We start from the raw sequence: 19,833 nt of genomic DNA, 5'->3' as shown, positions 1-19,833 counted from the left end.
CCGGACACTGAGGTCCAGCGCCAAGGGCCTTCTGGCGGGTCCCTCACTGCGAGAAGCCAAGTTACAGGGAACCAGGCAGAGGGCCTTCTCGGTAGTGGCACCCACCCTGTGGAACGCCCTCCCACCAGATGTCAAAGAGAAGAACTACCACCAGACTCTTAGAAGACATCTGAAGCCCTGTTTAGGGAAGCTTTTAGTGATTAATAGATTATTGTATTTTAATATTCTGTTGGAAGCCGCCCAGAGTGGCTGGGGAAACCCAGACAAATAGGCAGAGTATAAATAATAAATTATTATTTTTTGTAACTAGCCTGGTTAATTACGGTGGTGAAAAAGCAGTATACACAAGCGATTTAAAATAAATAAAGGGAGGCGTTAACGTCGTCCTCTGCACCAAAGGGAAGCTTGGGGAATGCAGGAAGGACGGCACGACACACGCAGAGCCTGCCACCTGAGGCATGGGTCTCATTCTGCCCAACAGTAGCACCAGTGCAGAGATCAATGGGCCACTTCTATGAGAAGTGACGACGGCTGCCAACTTGGACAGCTTCAAAGCAGTGTTAGAAATAACCCAGGTGTGTTTTGTAACTGGTGTGTGTCCAATTATGATCTCTGGAAGCCAGGTTGGCAACTGACGTCTCCATCCGACTGGCCCCTCCAGGTTTCTTAAGCAGGTAAGAAGAAGAGCTTATTTACTGCATTTAAATCCCACCTTTTTCTCCAAGAAGTACATGGTTCACACAGCCCTCCCTCAGTTAGCAAATACAACGACCCTGTGAGGTGGGCTAAGATGCTGTGACTGACTCCAGAATCACACAGTGAGATCTTCATGACCGAGTGGGGATTTGAACCCTGATCCGCAGGTCCGAGTCCAACACTAACCACTACACCAAACTGCCTTGATAGAGTTCTTCTGCTATGGGGCAGCTATATTAATTTAGTAGGTAAATGAGGAAAGCAAACTGTCACTGAGAGAAGGATCTGAAATATTCTCCTTGAAGCTTGGGTTTTATTCTGGATCATTTCATGTGCTGTAGCCTTCTTTGAGATTTCCTCTTTAAAATGTAAAGTGGTAAAGAAATGAACTGAACAACAACAAAAATAAATTTCCTTGTTAAAAAAAATGGCGCCTAGACGTTCTGTTGAGGGGTTAGACTGGATGATCCTTAGGGTCCCTTCTAACTCTACAATTCTATGATCTGGGAGTTTCTAATACTGCAAAAGAGGATTAGCCGAATTCACGGAATGTTGCTAGCCGCAACAGCTATGACCTAAAGCAGGCATCCCCAAATTCGGCCCTTCAGCTGTTTTGGGACTACAACTCCCATCATCCCTAGCTAACAGGTCCAGTGATCAGGGATGATGGGAATCGTAGTCCCAAAACAGCTGGAGGGCCGAGTTTGGGGATGCCTATCCAAAAGCCACGGCTGAATCCCAGCGGCTGTAAACCGTAAGGGATGAGAACGCTGTTGTACGCAGGGCCTGTTTGCAGGATTCCCTATATATCTTGCTGGGCTAGATGTATACTGCACCAAGGTAGGGCAGACCTGTTTGCTCCACCCACTTTTGACTATGGCCACACCCACCGCTGGCCCTTGCCCCCCCCATGGGCAAGCAGTAATTACAGCCTTATCTGGCACAACTCAGGAGCACAAACACAGAGAGAGACATTCTTTTGCTAATAAAAGTTAATCCTATAACAGGCTCTCTCTCTTTCTCTCCCTACCCCCTTCCCACAATGGTCTCAAAAAGGGGGCGCAGGGCTCAAGCAGCTGGGGTAGGGCTCTTGCAGGAAAACACGCATGCAGGCAGATGGTCAAGGCCTGGGAGTTTTTTTCCCCCAAGGGAGAATTGCAACACCAACAGAAATGCAGAACGGAGGAGTGCGAAGAGCGCCCATCCGCCACAAGGTGAAACAGAGAGAGGAATGTAGGAGACGCAGAACTCTGTCTTTATGTAGGAGAGCCGGGCTGAGGGCGGCACATGGGCAAGGAGGAGGAATGGAAGTCTCGGGCAGCCCTTGCCGAAAAGAAGTTTTGAGTGGGCACTTGCTAAGGCCAGGGAAGGCGAGAGGGGACCCACAGGCTGCTTGGAAGGTCAAAGCTTCACCCCCCCAGCATCTCTACCTGCAAAGAGTGAGGGGACCCTGTGACACCCTGGCCACTATCCAACGTCAGTGCTCCCATCAAATTCACCCGGAATGGCCAACAGGTTGGGAATTGTTCCAAACACATCGGGAGAGCTCTTTATCCCCTAGGAATGACAGCGAAAGAATCCCTGACCGATGGCTACAGGGCTCTCTTAAGCATATGCGGTGCCGGGGGTGCAAAGATCGCCTGCTGCCCGTCCCAGGCGCACAGCAGGGCGGAGCCAGCCGGCTGCCTCAGCGTCTCGCTGGCTCCATCGCCCCCGAACTCGCGGCGCAGAGCTGCCCGCAGAAGAGCCTGCCGCGGCGCTCCGACCGATGGGCAGGCTCTTCCCCGGACTCAACTCTCGGGCCCCGGACTCTCGGCTTGGCACCCCTGAGAGCCCGGCGCCCGGGTGCCCCACACCCCTAGCGCCTATGTGTAAGACGGCCCAGGATGGCTACCCAACCTCTGTTTCACAAACTCCAATGAAGGAGCTCCACTGCCGAACAGCTCTTACCGCCAGAAAGTTCTTCCTAACGCTTAGTCAGAATTCCCTCTCTTGCAATTTGAATCCATTGGTTCGGGTCCTACCATCCAGAGCAGGAGAAAACAAGCTTGCTCTTGTCTTCCATGTGACAGTCCTTCAGGTATTTGAAGATGGCTATCGTATCCCCTTGCCCGGTCTTCCTCTTCCCTCCCCCCAGGCTGAACACACCCAATTCCCTCAACCGTTCCTCATAAGGCTTGATTTCCAGACCATCGGCCATCTTGGTTGCCCTCCTCTGCACACGTTGCAGCATGTCAATACCCGTCTGAAACTGTGGTGTCCGGAAATGGCCACAACAGTAACTCCAGGTGTGTTAAGTTTGTGGTCTACTTCACTCCGCCTAAAAACAGGGACAGCGGTTATACTGGCCTCACTTCACAAAGATTACCATGGACAAAATGTGCTCCGAATACTTCACAAGTGCTAAAAATAAAACAAAATGCTATGCTTTTTCTGAATGCGTGTTTTGGGGAAGCAGAGATCTATTCAGTTAAGAAGGGAGACTGGGTGCAAATTCGTAACATTTGGTACTTCCTCTCTGGTCTTTTCTCTCAATTTCCCGTTCTTCCCAAGACCAAGAGGGTGAGGCTGTTCTCAAGTACAGTGGTACCTCAGGTTAAGTACTTATCAGGTTAAGTACTTAATTCGTTCCGGAGGTCCGTTCTTAACCTGAAACTGTTCTTAACCTGAAGCACCACTTTAGCTAATGGGGCCTCCTGCTTCCGCCACGCCACTGGAGCACGATTTCTGTTCTTATCCTGAAGCAAAGTTCTTAACCTGAAGCACTTTTTCTGGGTTAGTGGAGTCTGTAACCTGAAGTGTATGTAACCCAAGGTACCACTGTACAGCGTCAGCAGGACAAGGGAGGAGAGCTGAACATTTCCACCACCCCAAGAAAAAAAATCATGGTCATCAGAATCAAACGTTTTTTAAAAACTCAAATGATAGGACATCAATAATTCTTCCCAGGACCACCTTTGAGGTGCATCTTTTTAAATGTCTCCCCTTCGTGCAGCAAGTGAGAACCTCTTTCTTCCTCCCCCCCCCCAAAAAACCAGGGAAAAATAAAATAAAATAAACCAAACCAGAACACATGAATCAAACCCTCCCAACAAGTTGAGTTCCTAGTTCAAGACCTCCCCGATGCAAATATCATCCAAGTCCTCCTCAGGTCAAGAAAATATGAGGCCTAGGACAGGCCTGAGAGCAGTCATCTCAATAATGCAAAGCGGGGGGGGACGACCCCCCCTCCACCCAGGGCGACTTCTGCTTCTCCAAACAGCTGACTGCAAGTGCACGGCTGGGTGCTGTTTATTAACAAAATGAGAAATCTGATATATGGAAAGAAAACACTGGGTGAGGATTAATCCTGGATTGCAGTTTGTAGCCAACTATGGGCCTCTGTCCAAACGCAGGCGAAGAAGCACGGGCGCTTATTCCACCTGTCACCGCAGGTACAGCTACCAAGGCATGTGGTGGAGGGGGGGGCGGATTTCTCTCTCGCTTTTTAAAGTAATAATAAATTGACAGGACTTTTAAAGAGCCGAGTCTTGCTGGCCTCTGCTCACGTTCCTTTTCCTTCCTCTTTCTAACAGAGCCCAGCAGCGAGGAAAGAGGCCGTCGTGTCTCCTTCCAGGGGGGTGATCTAATACGTGGTTAATTCTCACAAGTTTAATGTGCCAAGATGCCCATTGTAAGCCACATCAAAAAGCATCCCAGAGATGCCACGTCGGTTATAAGGTTCGATGAAGGGCGGCTTTCGCAGGGAAGACCAAATAGGTTCTGGAAACCTCTTGGAAGTTTGTAAGCACAGAGAAGGGAGAAGAAAAAGGGGGGGAAGAGGGGAGCATGGAGGTACAGTGGTACCTCGGATTAAGAACTTAATTCGTTCCAGAGGTCTGTTCTTAACCTGAAACTGTTCTTAACCTGAGGTCCCGCTTTAGCTAATTGGGCCTCCCGCTGCTTCCGCGCAATTTCTGTTCTCATCCTGAAGCAAAGTTCTTAACCCGAGGTAATACTTCCAGGTTAGCCGAGTCTGTAACCTGAAGCGTCTGTAACCTGAGGTACCACCGTATAATAATGGTGCCCATTTCAAGACTTTCTTTACCACAGTAACTGTGGTACAATGGCATGAAATATCTGTGTTATAGGACAAATTGTGGAATAGCAGACGTATCAGCTCACAGAACGAAAGTGGGCCTTCAAACCCACATGGACAAAAGTGGACCAGGCCTGAAGCCCACCTAGCACAGCATCCTCTTCTCAAAGTGACCAATGGGAAGCCAGCAATCAGGACCCGGCTGCAGCATCCCTCTCACTCACCTGAGATTCCCAGCCAACGGTATTCTGATGCACAAAGCAGAACAGAACCTTGGTCCTGTCTAATCCCTTTTTAAAGCCGCCTCAATTAGTGGCCATCGCTGCCTCTCGCCACAGCGAATTCCACCGGTTTAAACTACGGCCTAAGTGAAGGACTGGGTCTCTTTTGTTTGCCCAGAAAGCTCCCATCAGCCGCAGCATGCAAGGCCCAATGGTGGGGCTTGATGGGAGTTGTAGTCTGGCAACATCTGGAGAGACATAGGTGTCCCTGCTCATGACGCTCAGGAAAGCTAACTAATAAACCGCGCAGGCAATTTGCTACCATTTTAGAATGCCGGTATCGGAAGAAGCCCGTCCGAGGGCTCTAGGTCCAGTTAGGGCAGGATTTGGCCGCAGAAACTGCTACACAGGTATAAACAGCAGCCGCTTCCGATCAGCCTGCAGAGTCTCCTACATCCAAGTTGTGAAGACACAGTATCCAGTATTCTTCCGAAGCTTTTGGGGCCTGTGGGCACGTTTGCAAAACAGGGGGGATGTTGTGCAGAAAGCTCCACCAGATTGCAAAATCGCATGTGCTGTGCGTTAGAAGCGCTCACATGCTAAGCTGCCCCCAAGAAGGCGGGCACTGGGCCAAATGCCACTATCTGCAAAAAATCTGGCTGGGTTGACTCAATCCATGCTTTCCTATTACAACACACTGGGCTTTATCAAAGCGCCAACAGGCAATCCTTAAACCTCTTTGAACAACCTTAGTGGTACCGACTGCCACTTTTCTCCTTTAGCCGAGTCAAGCCCTGGAAAGGGTTTTCCATACGATTGCGTACGATTTAAAAATTCCCCGGTTTTATAGCCAGGCTTGGATTTCTCCGTAAGCAATTCAACAGCTGAGCCCTGTTAATTTTTTCGCCGCAGAGCCCAACGGAGGCAGCATGTCCAGCGATGCTGAAATGCAAGACCCCCCCTCCCCCCACTTCTTCAGACCCCATTGAGCTTAAGACTGTCACAGCCTGCATAATGGCTAAATCACAAATGCAATGCGTTTCCGCCTCTCCCCCCCCCTTTAAAAAAAAAAACTTTCCAAGACAACATCTGCTGCAGAGTTGTTGAAACCAACTCGCCCTAAGGAGGCGAGGGGTCTTAAGCTGCAAGGAAACCAGAAGCACTAGCCTTAAGAAAGTAGGAGATTCCTGATTAACACAACTTGCAAATTAAAGGGGCGAAGTCAGACCCGACTGTAGAAAAAGAAATGCACGTGGGTTTGCCTTACAATAAAAAATAAAACTCTCTTCTGAAATGGCAAACCCCTACTAAAGAGATCTCCCATTAACATGCCAGGGCTTTCAAAGGAACCATCTGCCGATGCAAAATTGGGATTTCATTTTGCAACAGCGAAAAGGAAAATAAAGGCCATCCATAGGATCAAATGTCTTCTTTTTTCCCATGCCAGTGATCAGAACAATGCTGTTTGTGCGCTGCCCCCCCCCCTTAAGAAAACCGGTAATAGACCATTTCTGTTTTTTTAGAGAGTTTACCACCAGCTTCCTCAAATTGCCTCACCTTGCTGGCCTTTTTGTTTGTTTTCCAAACAAAAAACAAAAAAACTTCAGCAGCATTGTAGGAAAATTTTTGGAACTGCAGCACCCAGGGTTAGGCGTAAATCCATTTCAGCTTTCCACCCCCACCCATCTAAAACCCTGGCCAAACAATTACAGAGCACCCATCCACCTCCCAGGTCTGAGGCTTCCTTATCACACAGTTGCTTCTGCTAAACTATCCAGGGCTGACACACAGGACAGGAGCTTTACCACGTAATAGCTTAAAGCTTCAGGCATCTATATAACACACTTTTCAGGTATCGATAACAAGTTTCCCAGCCCGAGTCATTCAGCAAAGCAGCAGCAGCCTACACAAATTAAGAACTTGATGCTGTTTCTTTGACCTAGGTGCTATTCTCTACGTGGAGTTCCTTTTAAAAAAGAGAGAGAACTAAAAATTTATTTGGATGTTTACGTCTTGGGAAGTTTGAAAAAGGCATGCAAGATCCAGATCTTTTTTAACACAGAGAAGTTGCTGTTTCTGGGTTTTTTGGTTTTTTTTTAAGAAGTAGGTGCATGAACATCTGAAAAGGTGAGCTATCACATAGGAAGCATAGCTTGCATCCCCCTTAAGGACTGTCAAGATTAAAAACTCGCCCTCTTTTTTGACGCACGTCACTTTTCCAAAACAGCATGACATGTATTTCATTGCACCAGTCCATTTAAGAGAATGCATTTCCGGTGCATGTGTGCGGAATGAATTTGGATCCCAATGGAACGAGAGATTTATGCCCTGGAGAGAACATATGAACAAATGTAAAGGGGTTTATTCTCAAATTTATTTTGGATCCCCAGTTGGTGAGATGACATGACGGAAGCAGGTGGTGGCACTGCTGGGATTTTTTTAAAAGAAAAAAGAAACACTAACTTCTGCACCCACTTAATACCATCTGTAGATCCCAGTGAAATCAACTTGATTTAGGTTCAGGTATCTTAAAAATAAATAATTTATTTTTTTAAAAGGATAACCACTATGTATTCTGTTTCCAAACTCATAAGTTTCTTTAAAAAAAAAAAAAGGAATTCAACCTAAGCACTGTCGCAATTCAAGACTGGTTAGAAAGCATCAAAGTAGCCACCAACAGTTATGGGAATAAGTCAATTTCCCCTCATGTCCCTGACCGCATGTGGAATTGCAACAGCACAATCCTAAAGAGCCAATTATGACGCCTGATGAAATGATGAAGTTTGGCTCTGGGGGAAAAAACAACCCAAATCTTTTGTTCGAAATAAGCCGTTTCTTTTCCTTTCCACCACTCATTATTCAAGCAACTATCTCCCCACTCTTAATGAAATTGCGTTTTATCTTCTGTAAAAAAAACAACAACGAAAAACAAGAAATGCTTCGCGATCAAAACAAGAGTTCTGTGTTTCCAAAGGGTTTCCCCCACCACCTTAACTCCCCCCCCCACTCCCCAACCCACCCAGCTGCCTTCAAACCAACATACCTTTTGCCACGCATCTCTCGGTGTACAAATTTTTAAGGCTGAATTCGCTATGCAAAAAATGCACCCTTCCTTCCAATGTCCAAACACTATTCACAGAGTGGCCTAAGTGACACGACCGTCCCAGGAAATAAACATATTTTATTTCCTTTCAAGCGGGGAGGGGGGGTATTATAAGATTTTTTTAATAGTTGGGGTTTTCTTTTCCAAAAATCTTAAGGGCAAAGTTCAAAACACCTCCCCAACCAATGGCACAACAGTCATCGTGAGTAAAAGGACTAAAAGAGAAGGACCCAGCTGGCATCTCTGATAAAGGAAAAAAACTGTTGGAGGGGGGTGGGAACTAAGGCGCAGGCACCCTCTTCTGCCCTCCCTGGTGCACCCATGTCAACCTGGGAGAAATTAAAAACAGGAGGTCTTTGAGCTTCTTCCCTTCCGTAGGTTCACATTTAAAGGGTCCCTAAACCAAGATTCTCAGCAAGATCCAAATGGGCGACTTTCATTTGCAAATATCAGCCATCCAGTTAGAGAGGGAGAGAGCCTTTTTCCATGCAGAGAGAAACACACATTTCATTCATCAATAGCATCAAAAGTGACTAAAACTGCGCTCACACAGAGAGAGAAATGCCAACAGCAAACTCAGGGAGCTTTCTGGTTGAAAATTCACAAACTTCGGGTTTCCCTTTTGCCGTTTGAAATACACATCATACATAAATACTGAAGTCCTTACTTAAGACTATTCCTCAATTGTTTCTTTTTCCCGGGGTGGGGGGGGGGGAAGAAGAGAGGCTATTCAGTTCGGGGAGGGAAAAGGGCAAGCCTGACTCCCGGGCAGCATGAAAGTAACGCATTGCTGAAACGTGTGCGCCTTTCCGAGAGAGTATTCTTAAAGCAGCACATTTCAGAAAAAGGAAGAAGGAAAATCTATAGATTCCAGAAAGGGATTCGAGGCTGCAAGGCTGGCAGCGGCGGCGGCGCTGCTGCTGCGGGAACCCCGAGAGTCCGCCCGGGGAAGGCAAGCCTCCGGTTTCTAGTCCCTTTGAATTTCGCAGCAGCAGCAACAAAAGCCCCCAGATCTTAACAACGCCCCACAGCGCCTGTGTCTCTTTCGCTCTCAATGGAGATGGAGGGGAAAGGAAGGAGGGGGGGAGGCGCAAGCGATGTGGCAAAAGTTCAAACGCAGCTTGAAAGAGGGGCTCGGCCCGAGGGGGAAGAAAGGGAGGTCGTGGGGATGGGGTCACCTTTCCGTCGCCATCGAGGGGGGCTCCGAGGATCGCTTCGGCGAGGAGACCGGAGGGGTGGAGGAAGGGTCCAGCCTGAGCCACGGCCATGCCACGCCGGGTCTCTCCAGCGCCCCCCTCCGCAAGCCTTTCCCCGAGCCTGCCGGGTCCCCCCCCTCCAAACCAACCAACCAACCTCCCCCCACCCCGGTTGCAGGAGGAAAGGCTCGCTCCTGCCACAAACGCAAGCCTATGCAAAATGCAACGCCCCCCTGGCGCTCGCTTTTTCCATGTGCGCCCCCCCACCCTCGCGCACACACCCCCTCTCTCAAAATAATTGCTTAGCTGCACCCACCTCCAAGAGTGGGAATCAATGAGGGGGGGAGGGGAGAGCCGTCCATCAGGGGCCCCCACCCCTTCGCCCAGGGCTTGTCCAACGCGGAGGCAGCGGCGGCAGCTGCAGCAGCTTGGCTAATGCCCCCTTCCCTCCCTCCCTCCCTCCCTCTCTCTTCTACCCCGCCCCCTCCTCCTCCTCCTCCTCCCCCTCCCCCCGGGAGGCATGGGCTCAGCCATAGGGCAGAGCAATGCAAAACACCCCACACACGCACACAAAGAGGGAAGGAAGAGGAGAGGGAGCCAGGCAAAGTTTGCAAAGCGAGCGGCCACGGCGAGTTGCGAGGGCTCTCGTTTCCAATAGCGCACTTTGCAAAAATTAAAACGGAGGGGGGGGGAATAATGCATAAAAAAGAGGCACGTTAATATTCTATATATATGTGTATGTATGTACTGTATTGCACACGCCGGGGGTTCTGTTGTTGGGCTTGCACGCCGGGGGTGCAATTGAGGAGCCGCTGCAAAATGCCATCGCGGCTCCTCTCCGACGCGCACAGCGCGCTGCGCGGAGTCCGCTCGCCCTTCCTTTGTGTGGGCTCCCCGCGCGGACTTGGGGGGCGGGCTTTGCATGCAGCGCAGCGCCAGGCAAACCCGGGCAACGGCGGCGGCGGTCCGGCCAGCGCCGCACACGTGTGCGCGCATCCGCACGGGCATGCATACACACCCCCTGCCGGGAGCGCGGCGGAGCCCCGGAGTCCCCAGCTCGGGCGGCCGCTTACCTTTTCGCCGGCATGCTTGGGGCCAGGGGGTTTTCCCGGGAGGGTCCCCCGTCGCAGCCACCTCTTCCACCACCTTCTCCGCCGCCGCCTCCTCGCTCCTCGCCTGTCCTCCCGGCTTATAGCAGCCCGTTCCTTATCTCACAGCCTTCCTCTCAGCGCCATCTTGTAAGCTGGTGACGTTGGGAGCCGCTCACCCCTGACCCACATTTGAATATAAGCCAAAATGGGCAAGGGAGGAGGGGGGGGGAAAGGGAGAGAGAGAAGGGGAAGGGGTGTGCGCGGAGGGGAAACGTGGAATGGGGGGAAGGAAGGCGCAAGAGCCGCTGAAGGAGGAGAAAGGAACGAGCCTTTCCACGGCTCTTCCCCTTCTGCAACTTCGGGGGGTCAGCGTTTGCATTTGTTTATTGCTATCATTTTTGCTATTGGGGGGCGATGCGTCTTGCAAAAGCTGGAAGGGGCTGCGCGGGCAGGGGGAGGTCCCCTCTCACCTTTTGAACGCGCCCAGAAACACGCGCGCACGCCCTCGCCGCCCGCTTCCCACCACACCCCCTTGCCAATTGCGCGCCGGCATCTGGAGAGCGGAGTGGAGTGCGCGGCTGGCCAAGCGGGCGCGCGTGTCCTCCCCGCGCGCGGAGGGAAAGTGGGGCTCCTCGGTCAGTCATTCATTCATTCATTCATTCCTTTTTAATTCGAACTCTCCCCTCGCCCCCAACTTCCCATATATTCTGCCTGTGGTAGATGGAATGCAAAAGGAAGGCGCGCCATCGTTGCGCGAGCGAACCTTTTGGATCGTGCGGTTTTTTGGATGCAAGTTTTCTTTTGGGGAGGGTGGGCGTCTTGGAAGCACCCACACCCGTGTATAAGGGGTGGGGAAGCCCGATTGTGTTTATGCATCTTGGCAGATGTTGCGGGTCTGGGATATATTTGCACACCCGTGTAAATGCACGCGCAACGATTGGTTTTTGAAGCGCGCAAGTTCTGGAGGACAAGGAGGCAGTGGCTTAGCGTGGGGGGTGCAGGGCGGGGCGGCCGCACCGGGCGCAACATCTGGGGGTTAGGGGGCGCAAATCCACGGGTTAGGGGGCGCAAATTACTTGCCTTGCCCCGGGTGCTGACAACCCACGCTACGCCACTGCAAGGAGGGCACGGTCCTGAAAGCACTTAAGGGCAGCGACGCTCCTGTGGATTATGGAGGCGGGGGGGGGGAGGGATGAGCTTCGTTTAAAATTGTTCCGACATAAGGTGCTCTTTTCTCCCCGTTTCCTGAGAGTGAACCAGCGCAGGGGAATTCTGTGCCTGTCTACTGGGAAGTAAATCCAGTGGCGGTTGCTTTCAGTGAGACTTGCTCTCGGGTAAAAGTGGAGAGGCTGGCCGCCTAAGCACGTTCAATCGCCTATGAAAAGCGAAGATGTGTTGGTCCATAAGGAAACAGGAAATTTCTAAAGCTACCAGCCTAACTCTACTTACTTGGGAGTGAGCCCCGTTGAATTCAGTGGGGCATGGCTCAGAGTAGACCTGGTGAAGGCTTTGCAGACAAGCCTTGATCATCCAAAATGTCAAGCTGGCAAGTTCTCCAGAACTCTTTTGTGCTGAATCAGGAAGAAATATAGCACCAAAGCCCTGCATAATTCAATAAAATTCACATTTTACTAAATTCCATATACTGTTTGGTAGGATAGGGGAGCGCAGAGAAGTAACCTCTTTTGTGGAATGGCTGTGCTGGCTGGGTCTGGTGGAGTTTCCAGCTTCTGGAGAGAAAAAACTAGGTTGCTGCCATAGAATGTGCCATGTTTTAGTGAACACATGCATAGGATTTGTGCCGCAGTTGTGGCAGAACCTTTCGGGGGACCCCTTCACCAGATACATGAAGTACTGCCCTCGGTGGACAGATACCTGCACAGGGCCTTTATCAAATTTGCTAATAGGGAGCTAACTCATCCCGAGTGGGTATGTAACCAAAACCTCATCTGTGCACGAGAGGGATGTTATTAGCAGATCTGGGGGAACCCCAAGATTTGCAGACTTACAGCAAACAGACACACCTTAATCGTAAGAGAGGGGTAACAAAGCACAGCTGAATGAGGAGTTGCATGGCCACTGAATACGGGGAGGGAGTGGCAGAAAAGCAGGGGAAGGGATGAAATGGAGTGTTCCTGAAAAGGGCATGCCTTCTTTCATATGGGGGTGGAAGGATCTGGCCAGTTGTTCTTCTCTGTTCCTCAAACTTCTTCCTTCTCCCCTCCCCTCGGGGCAAGATGGTCCTTCAGGTAGAAGCATCAGGCACTGCATGGTGGTACAAAGCCAAAACATAGACCAATATGCTACTGTCATGCTGCTGACCTACACCTGACTCCCAACCTGACAGAGGCTTTACTAGCTGAATTTGCTCAGAAATACCGTATTTTCCGCTCTATAGGACGCACCCGCCCATAGGACGCACCTTGTTTTAGAGGGGGAGAACAAGGGAAAAAAACTCCCCCTCTCAGCTCAGCGCCCCTTCAGCGAAGCGACAGGAGAAACGGAGCCCCTTCCATTTCTCCTCCTGCTTCGCTGAAGGGGCGCTGCACAGCTCTCCCTCTCTGCTGAAGCCAGGAGAGTCTTGCTCTCCTAGCTTCAGCAAAAGGAACCCGAAGTCTCTGGAGCGCAGCAGGACCTCCCGCTGCGCTCCAGAGGCTCCAGGCTTCAGCGAAAGCAACGCGAAGCCCCCGGAGCGCGGAGGGAGCACTTTGGAGGCTTTACGTTGCTATCGCTGAAGCCAAGGAGCTTGCATTCGCTCCATAGGACGCACACACATTTCCCCTTAATTTTTGGAGAGGAAAAAGTGCATCCTATAGAGCAAAAAGTACGGTAGGTGTTGAGTTTAATGGGACTTCTCTCCCTTCCTGCAAGTGCACTTAGAGGAAGCAACATAGCCTAGCAGGTAGGGTGTCTGCTTTGAATGCCAAAGTTCCCAGGTTAACTCAATGGCATCTCCCACTTGCTTGCCTGAAACCCTGGTGAGATGCTGCTCAGCGTAGACAACTGAGCTAGATGGACCGGTTTGTTCATCGCTGGTTTGCAAGGACGACATCTCACTGTTTTGTAGCCAATCACATTTGTCTACGTGGTGACATCACTGAGGGCAAACAAGCAAGGGCAGTGGCTATCCCAAGGTGGACTGTCCCAAATACCTTGGAAACACATAGCAGCTGGGATGACATCATGATGCGATGCAGCCAATCAGATTTGGCAATGGGCCAACATCCCAGGTAGCAATGGTTAAGTTATTCAGGATGAAGCCCGTTTCTCCCAGACAGGTGAAAGCATTCAGAAGCAATTGCAGAAGGCCCTCTACAGGGTGGTATTTTTTCAACACCTCACCCCACTTTATCTCAGCTGTAGTTTTAATTGTTCTATTTCGCTGGTGCTTTCTTATTTAAAGTATTTATAATTTGCAGCCTGCCTCCTCCTCCTTACTATGGCCTCTTAGAAGGGTTATAAATTTTTAGAAAATAGTAATGTCTGGCCAGCTCAGTTAACCTTGTCTGCCAGTAACTTTGCTTTGATTGTTAACTTAAGAGTTAAGAGTTCAAAGTTTTAGACTCAGAGGTCTCTCATTCCAACCCAAAGGGCTTGGCCAGACAAATAAAGATAAGAGAGACCCAGCAAAGTGTCAGAAGAGACCCGACCTTTCGTCTTCTCCCTGCTCACAAAAAGAGACGGAGACTGCAGATGTGGCAGCAATGGTCAAGCCCAGCCTGTATTCACACAAACATTTATTCCATTTCCTCAATGTTTCTCTAACTGTTCATCTCCATGTTATATCTGAGCTTTCACACTTGGGACAAAAGCCACTTCCCGAAAACCAAGGGAATATAGTGCATGTTTTGTGCTTGCTTCTGAGTTACAGTGGTACCTCAGGTTACATACGCTTCAGGTTACATACACTTCAGGTTACAGACTCCGCTAACCCAGAAATAGTGCTTCAGGTTAAGAACTTTGCTTCAGGATGAGAACAGAAATCGTGCTCCGGCGGAGCAGCAGCAGCAGGAGGCCCCATTAGCTAAAGTGGTGCTTCAGGTTAAGAACAGTTTCAGGTTAAGAATGGACCTCTGGAACAAATTACTGTATTTTTTGCTCTGTAAGACTCACTTTTTCCCTCCTAAAAAGTAAGGGGAAATGTGTGTGTGTCTTATGGAGCGAATGCAGGTTGCACAGCTTTCACAGAAGCCAGAACAGCAAGAGGGATTGCTGCTTTCACTGCGCAGCGATCCCTCTTGCTGTTCTGGCTTCTGAGATTCAGAATATTTTTTTTTCTTGTTTTCCTCCTCCAAAAACTAGGTGTGTCTTGTCATCTAGTACGCCTTATAGAGCGAAAAATACGGTGAGTACTTAACCCGAGGTACCACTGTATTTGATTCCAGGGGGCAGGGAGCAATTTGCAGCCCCCCTCAAGCCAAAAAAATGTGGAAGTAAAGTGACAAAATTTGGGCATACAGTTCTTTCCTGCTGTTATCATGGGGGAATAGGAACCTGCATGTGTGGAAAGGCAGCGGGGGCCAAAAGGAAGTAGCAACATTGTCCAATGATTTCTGTTGTTGTGTCACAACACGGCCACTGATGTGAATGAAATTTAGCGCATCATGCTGGTATATCGGTCAAAAAGCCGCAGCTCCATAATGCAACAGGCTCTGCAGTGTGAAAGGAATGTTAGGAAACGAGACAGAAGCAGTAACAATATAATAAAGAAAATGATTGCAATATTCCCCATATCTGGAGACATCCTGAGAGCACAAAAGGCAGGGAAATAATAGATAGGGATTGATCCAAGACATTTGCCCACATTCCCAGGGATTGCTGAATGAAAATTATTTTTTTAAAAATATTTTTTAAAAAAAATAATTTTCAGACATAATAATTGTCATACATTCCACAAAATTTCTTCTCTTATACAATCTTTTTGGACTTCCATCAGCACCTCTGATGATCTTCCATTTTTATAATTTATTCTGCATTTCTTAAATTCATATTGCCTTAATTATCCTAACTAATGTTATCCTTTTCATTCAATAAAGCAATAATTCCAATTATTTACCTTACAAAACTTCTTGTAAACCTACAAATGTAATCTGGTCATCACAACTACTTTTCAAATAGTCTGTAAATTTATGCCAGTCTTCTGTGAATCTCTGGTCCCGCCGGTTTCGAATTCTTCCCGTTAGTTTATCTAGTTCTGCATAGTCCATCAGTTTCATCTTCCAGTCTTCTTTCATCGGTAATTCTTCTTGCTTCAAATTTTGTGCCAATAATATTCTTGCTGCCATCATTGCATACAGAAACAATTTATAGTCACTTCTAATTATATCATCTCCAACAATGCCTAGTAAAAATGCTTCTGATTTTTTAATAAACATATATTTCAACATTTTTTTCATCTCATTATATATCATTTCCCAGAAGTTTTTTTACCTTTCAATACTCTGTGCCAAGTGTGGCAAACTCAGCCCTCCAGATGTTCTGGGACTACAACTCCCATCATCCCTAGCTAACAGGACCAGTAGTGGTCGGGGATGATGGGATTTGTAGTTCCAAAACATCTGGAGGGCCGAGTTTGCCTATGCCTGCTCTTTGCTGTGTATAGATGGGAGAATCCGGCCCTGGCTGCGCGATACATGTAAAAGGACTGCTGTGCTACTTTAAACAGCCGTGGCTGCCCCCAAAGCATCATAGGAACTGTAATTCATTACAGTTGCTGAGAGTCGTTAGGGGAACCTATTTCAAAGAGCTCGGGAAGAGGGATTGATCGTTGTAAACCACTTGGGGAAGTTTGGGCCATGGTTGCGTTTTCTGTCCTAGGAAAGGCTTGGCCCTTTGAATTTCTGCCTGCCACACCACTGTTAAAAGAGCCCTTTTGTTCCTCCCCCCTCCTCGTGGCAAATCCAAACCATGGAAAGAACACACATTTTGTGAGTTGCAAGCAAATTGTGTTACTTGAGCTCATTCCTCAATTGGTCTTAGGCAGGGAATACAGTGCAGGGCCAGGAGGCGTGGAATATCAAATGGTGGTGTGTTTGTGTAACAAAAGAGCTTTAAGGTTTACAGCAGGGTTTTGCAAACTTGGGTCTCCAGCTGTTTTTGGACTACAACTCCCATCATCCCTGACTACTGTTTCTGCTAGCTAGGGATTGTTGTTGTTGTTATCATTATTATTATTGTTACAATTGTTGTTGTTGTTATTTATTGAATTTATATACTGCCCTAAACCTGGAGGTCTGAGGGCGGTTCACAGAACAAAATCAAAATATATAACCACAAAATATATAACCAAAATAAAAACAACAACCCAATAACACCCCCCAAAGAAAACTCCGCATTTTAAAAGGGCATGTTGTTGTTGTTGTTTAGTCGTTTAGTCGTGTCCGACTCTTCGTGACCCCATGGACCAGAGCATGCCAGGCACTCCTGTCTTCCACTGCCTCCCGCAGTTTGGTCAAACTCATGCTGGTAGCTTCAAGAACACTGTCCAACCATCTCGTCCTCTGTCGTCCCCTTCTCCTTGTGCCCTCCATCTTTCCCAACATCCGGGTCTTTCCCAGGGAGTCTTCTCTTCTCATGAGGTAGCCAAAGTATTGGAGTCTCAGCTTCAGGATCTGTCCTTCCATGAGCACTCAGGGCTGATTTCCCTAAGAATGGAGAGGTTTGATCTTCTTGCAGTCCATGGGACTCTCAAGAGTCTCATCCAGCACCATAATTCAAAAGCATCAATTCAAATCAACCTAAGGCCTGGTTAAAAAAGAACATTTTTGCCTGGCGCCTAAAGGTGTATAATGATGGCGCCAGGCGAACTTCCCTGGGGAGAGCATTCCACAGACAGGGAGCCACTGCAAAGAAGGCCCTGCTCTTGTGTTGCCACCCTCCAGACCTCTCGAGGAGGCACAGGAAGAAGGGCCTTGGAAGATGACCTCAATATCTCTAGACAATTTGACAATAAATGAACACTTCTGACGTGGGTTGCCATGCGCCCGGGTTTTCCCAGACATTTAAAACCGATTTTACAAAATTCTCCCCGGACTCAATTTTGGACGGGCGAATCCCAGCTAAGTCTGGGAAATTCCGGACCTATGGCAGCCCTAATGCATGGTGTGGATGCGACATTTAAAATGCCAGTTAGAAAAAAGATCTTAACAAGCTCACTGGTGCAGCAGGAGACCTTTTGCATGCGTAAGAGTTGGCAGCTAAGTCTCAGCTGGCCTCATGCCAGACACTTCACTGGACTTTGCTGCAAGATTTGGGTTCTCAGTACACATGAGCTTCTTGCAGATTTTATTTTTTATTTTTATTATTTGGGCCAGTCCGAGCAGCTCGAGATTGCGAGTTGAAAGTCCAATTCCCTGCCTGCCCTGCCAAGGCATCACAGATCTCGAAAAATCACCGATCCCAGCGATAGCGTCTTGACAAAGAGAAGTGTGATTTATAGGAGTCAAGGCTGCCAACAGTTTGCCAGTTTGGTGCCCGGGTAGAATTTAATTTCAGGAACGCCTCTCTCGGCACTTTGAGAATTGCCTGCCTTGCAAGGATTCCGAAGTTGCTCCCCAGCCAAGACAGCCTAAAGCTAAGGAAGGAATGGAATTTATCCCAGAAGAGCTATAAAAAGAGAGAGAGAGAGAGAGAGAGCGCTGGCACAAGCCGTGTGTGTGTGTGTGTGTGTGTGTGTGCATATGCAAGCACTTCCTTCAATTGCAGCTCTAATAAGGTCCCAAAGGGCTGCTGCAGTTATCCAGCGATGCAGTAATAGACCCAGGAAGCGTGGGCAAGCTTGATCAGCTCAAAAAGTTAGCCAGATTAGGGTGGCCGAGCAATGTAATTACAAACAGATGACCCACTCTGGTGGAACCCAGCTGCAACTAACAAACTTGCAGCAAGCCCTTTGCAGTACGATTAAAGCAAATTCTCCAGTATTTGTCCTAGCTGTGGCATCTCTCTTCCAAGTCTGAGCCACACAGTCATGGTTTCTGCTACATTTTTCATAGGGATGCCTTAAGCAGAGCTTGTCCCACCCGAGCTGGCAGCTGCTCTCCAGGCTTCTGGGGAGAGAGTCTTCCACCCATCTCTGCACCAGTTCTCTTAATGCATAGGTACTCTTTGGACAAAGGAATGAGGGTGGCTCCCGTTGTTCGGTCCCTGCTCCTCCCCACCTAGCAGTTCGAAAGCACGCCAGCGCAAGTAGATAACTAGGTACCGCTGCAGTGGGAAGGTAAATAGCGTTTCCATGCGCTCTGGTTTCACCAGAAGCGGCTTAGCCATGCTGGCCACATGACCCAGAGGCTGTACACCGGCTCCCCCGGCCAGTAAAGCGAGATGAGCGCCGCAACCCCAGAGTCATCCGCAACTGGACCTAACGGTCAGGGGTCCCTTTACCTTACTCCACACATGTACCCATTTTACAGATGGAAAAAGAGGGTCTTTGGGTCCAGTTCTGGGCTGGGCATCTTAAGAAGGACAGGGGCAAACTGGAGCCTATCCAGAGGAAGGCATTTAGGCTAGTAAGGGTTCGGAAAACCAAGTTCCTATGAAGAATCGTCAAAAGTCAGGCAAAAATGTTCCTCTACAACCAGACCTTTCACCTTTTATCTGTGGCCTTTTAGAAGCGGGTGGGATGTTTGTAATGTATTGCTTGTAAGTCGCTCTGGGTCGCCCAAGATAAAGCAATTGCCAAATTTAATAAATAATAAATAAAATAACTTCCCAACAGGCTGGGCCTCTGGGGACCAGCCCGTATTGTGGCATCCATCGAGAGCCGTTCCTGAAACTTGGAGCGATTGAAAACTCAAGGACGAATCAGGCCGGCGAGTGAACAATACGGTTCACAGGCACCACGAGGCTGCGGTTTTAGCCATCTTCTGCATTGAACAGTCATCGTAGCCAAAAGCACACCATTTCACACCGTGTAATGCAGGGTGACAACAGAGCAAAAGACAAAAGGGTTCAAGGGTTGATGATTCTTCAGCTGCAGATAGAGGCCTGATTATGGGGCTTGGAAGGAGTTCAACCATTTTACTTGATGGTATTTGGGGAGCCTTTGCTTTCCGAGATCTGCCACTGGCTACATTTTTTTAGCCTCCATTTCTGCCTTCCCCATTGTTAAAACACAAAAGGGCACCCAGCCTGACCCTCACGAGACATAGTTAATTGGGGGGAAAGCCACCAGTCAACTGCTGGCGTGCACACAACACAGATTACTGTACAAAGGAAACAAAAATTGACCTGAGTAAAATGCAATCTGCATTATTATTACTATTATTACCCAGCCCATCTGGCTGGGTTTCCCCAGCCACTCTGGGCAGCTTCCAAGAAAATATTAAAACAGTCTATTAAACATTAAAAGCTTCCCTAAACAGGGCTGCCTTCAGATGTCTTCTAAAAGTCTGGTAGTTGTTTTTCTCTTTGACATCTGGTGGGAGGGCCTTCCAGAGGGCGGGTGCCACTA

The 19,833-nt window shown here is 48.8% G+C and overlaps 1 protein-coding gene across 10 annotated transcripts in view; it reads right to left on the bottom strand.

Moving 5' to 3' along the window:
- Nucleotides 1–10,559, bottom strand: part of HIC2 (HIC ZBTB transcriptional repressor 2) — a 138,494-nt gene extending 127,935 nt beyond the window's left edge. For 3 of the 10 annotated variants that reach the window (XM_081174940.1, XM_081174944.1, XM_081174946.1), the window contains exon 1: nucleotides 9,611–9,699. The gene's annotated coding sequence lies outside the window, so the exon portion shown is untranslated. Of the gene's footprint in view, nucleotides 1–9,276; nucleotides 9,406–9,610; nucleotides 9,700–10,367 lie in introns of those variants that run through there. The other 7 variants (XM_081174941.1, XM_081174945.1, XM_081174947.1 and 4 more) reach the window with 4 other exon arrangements.
- Nucleotides 10,560–19,833: the final 9,274 nt, after the last annotated feature.

This window comes from Podarcis bocagei (assembly GCF_964188305.1).
Source record: "Podarcis bocagei genome assembly, chromosome: 16".
Lineage (NCBI taxonomy): Eukaryota > Metazoa > Chordata > Lepidosauria > Squamata > Lacertidae > Podarcis > Podarcis bocagei.
The sequence above is the reverse complement of the archived record's forward strand: the minus strand, read 5'-3'. Positions and strand labels throughout refer to the sequence as shown.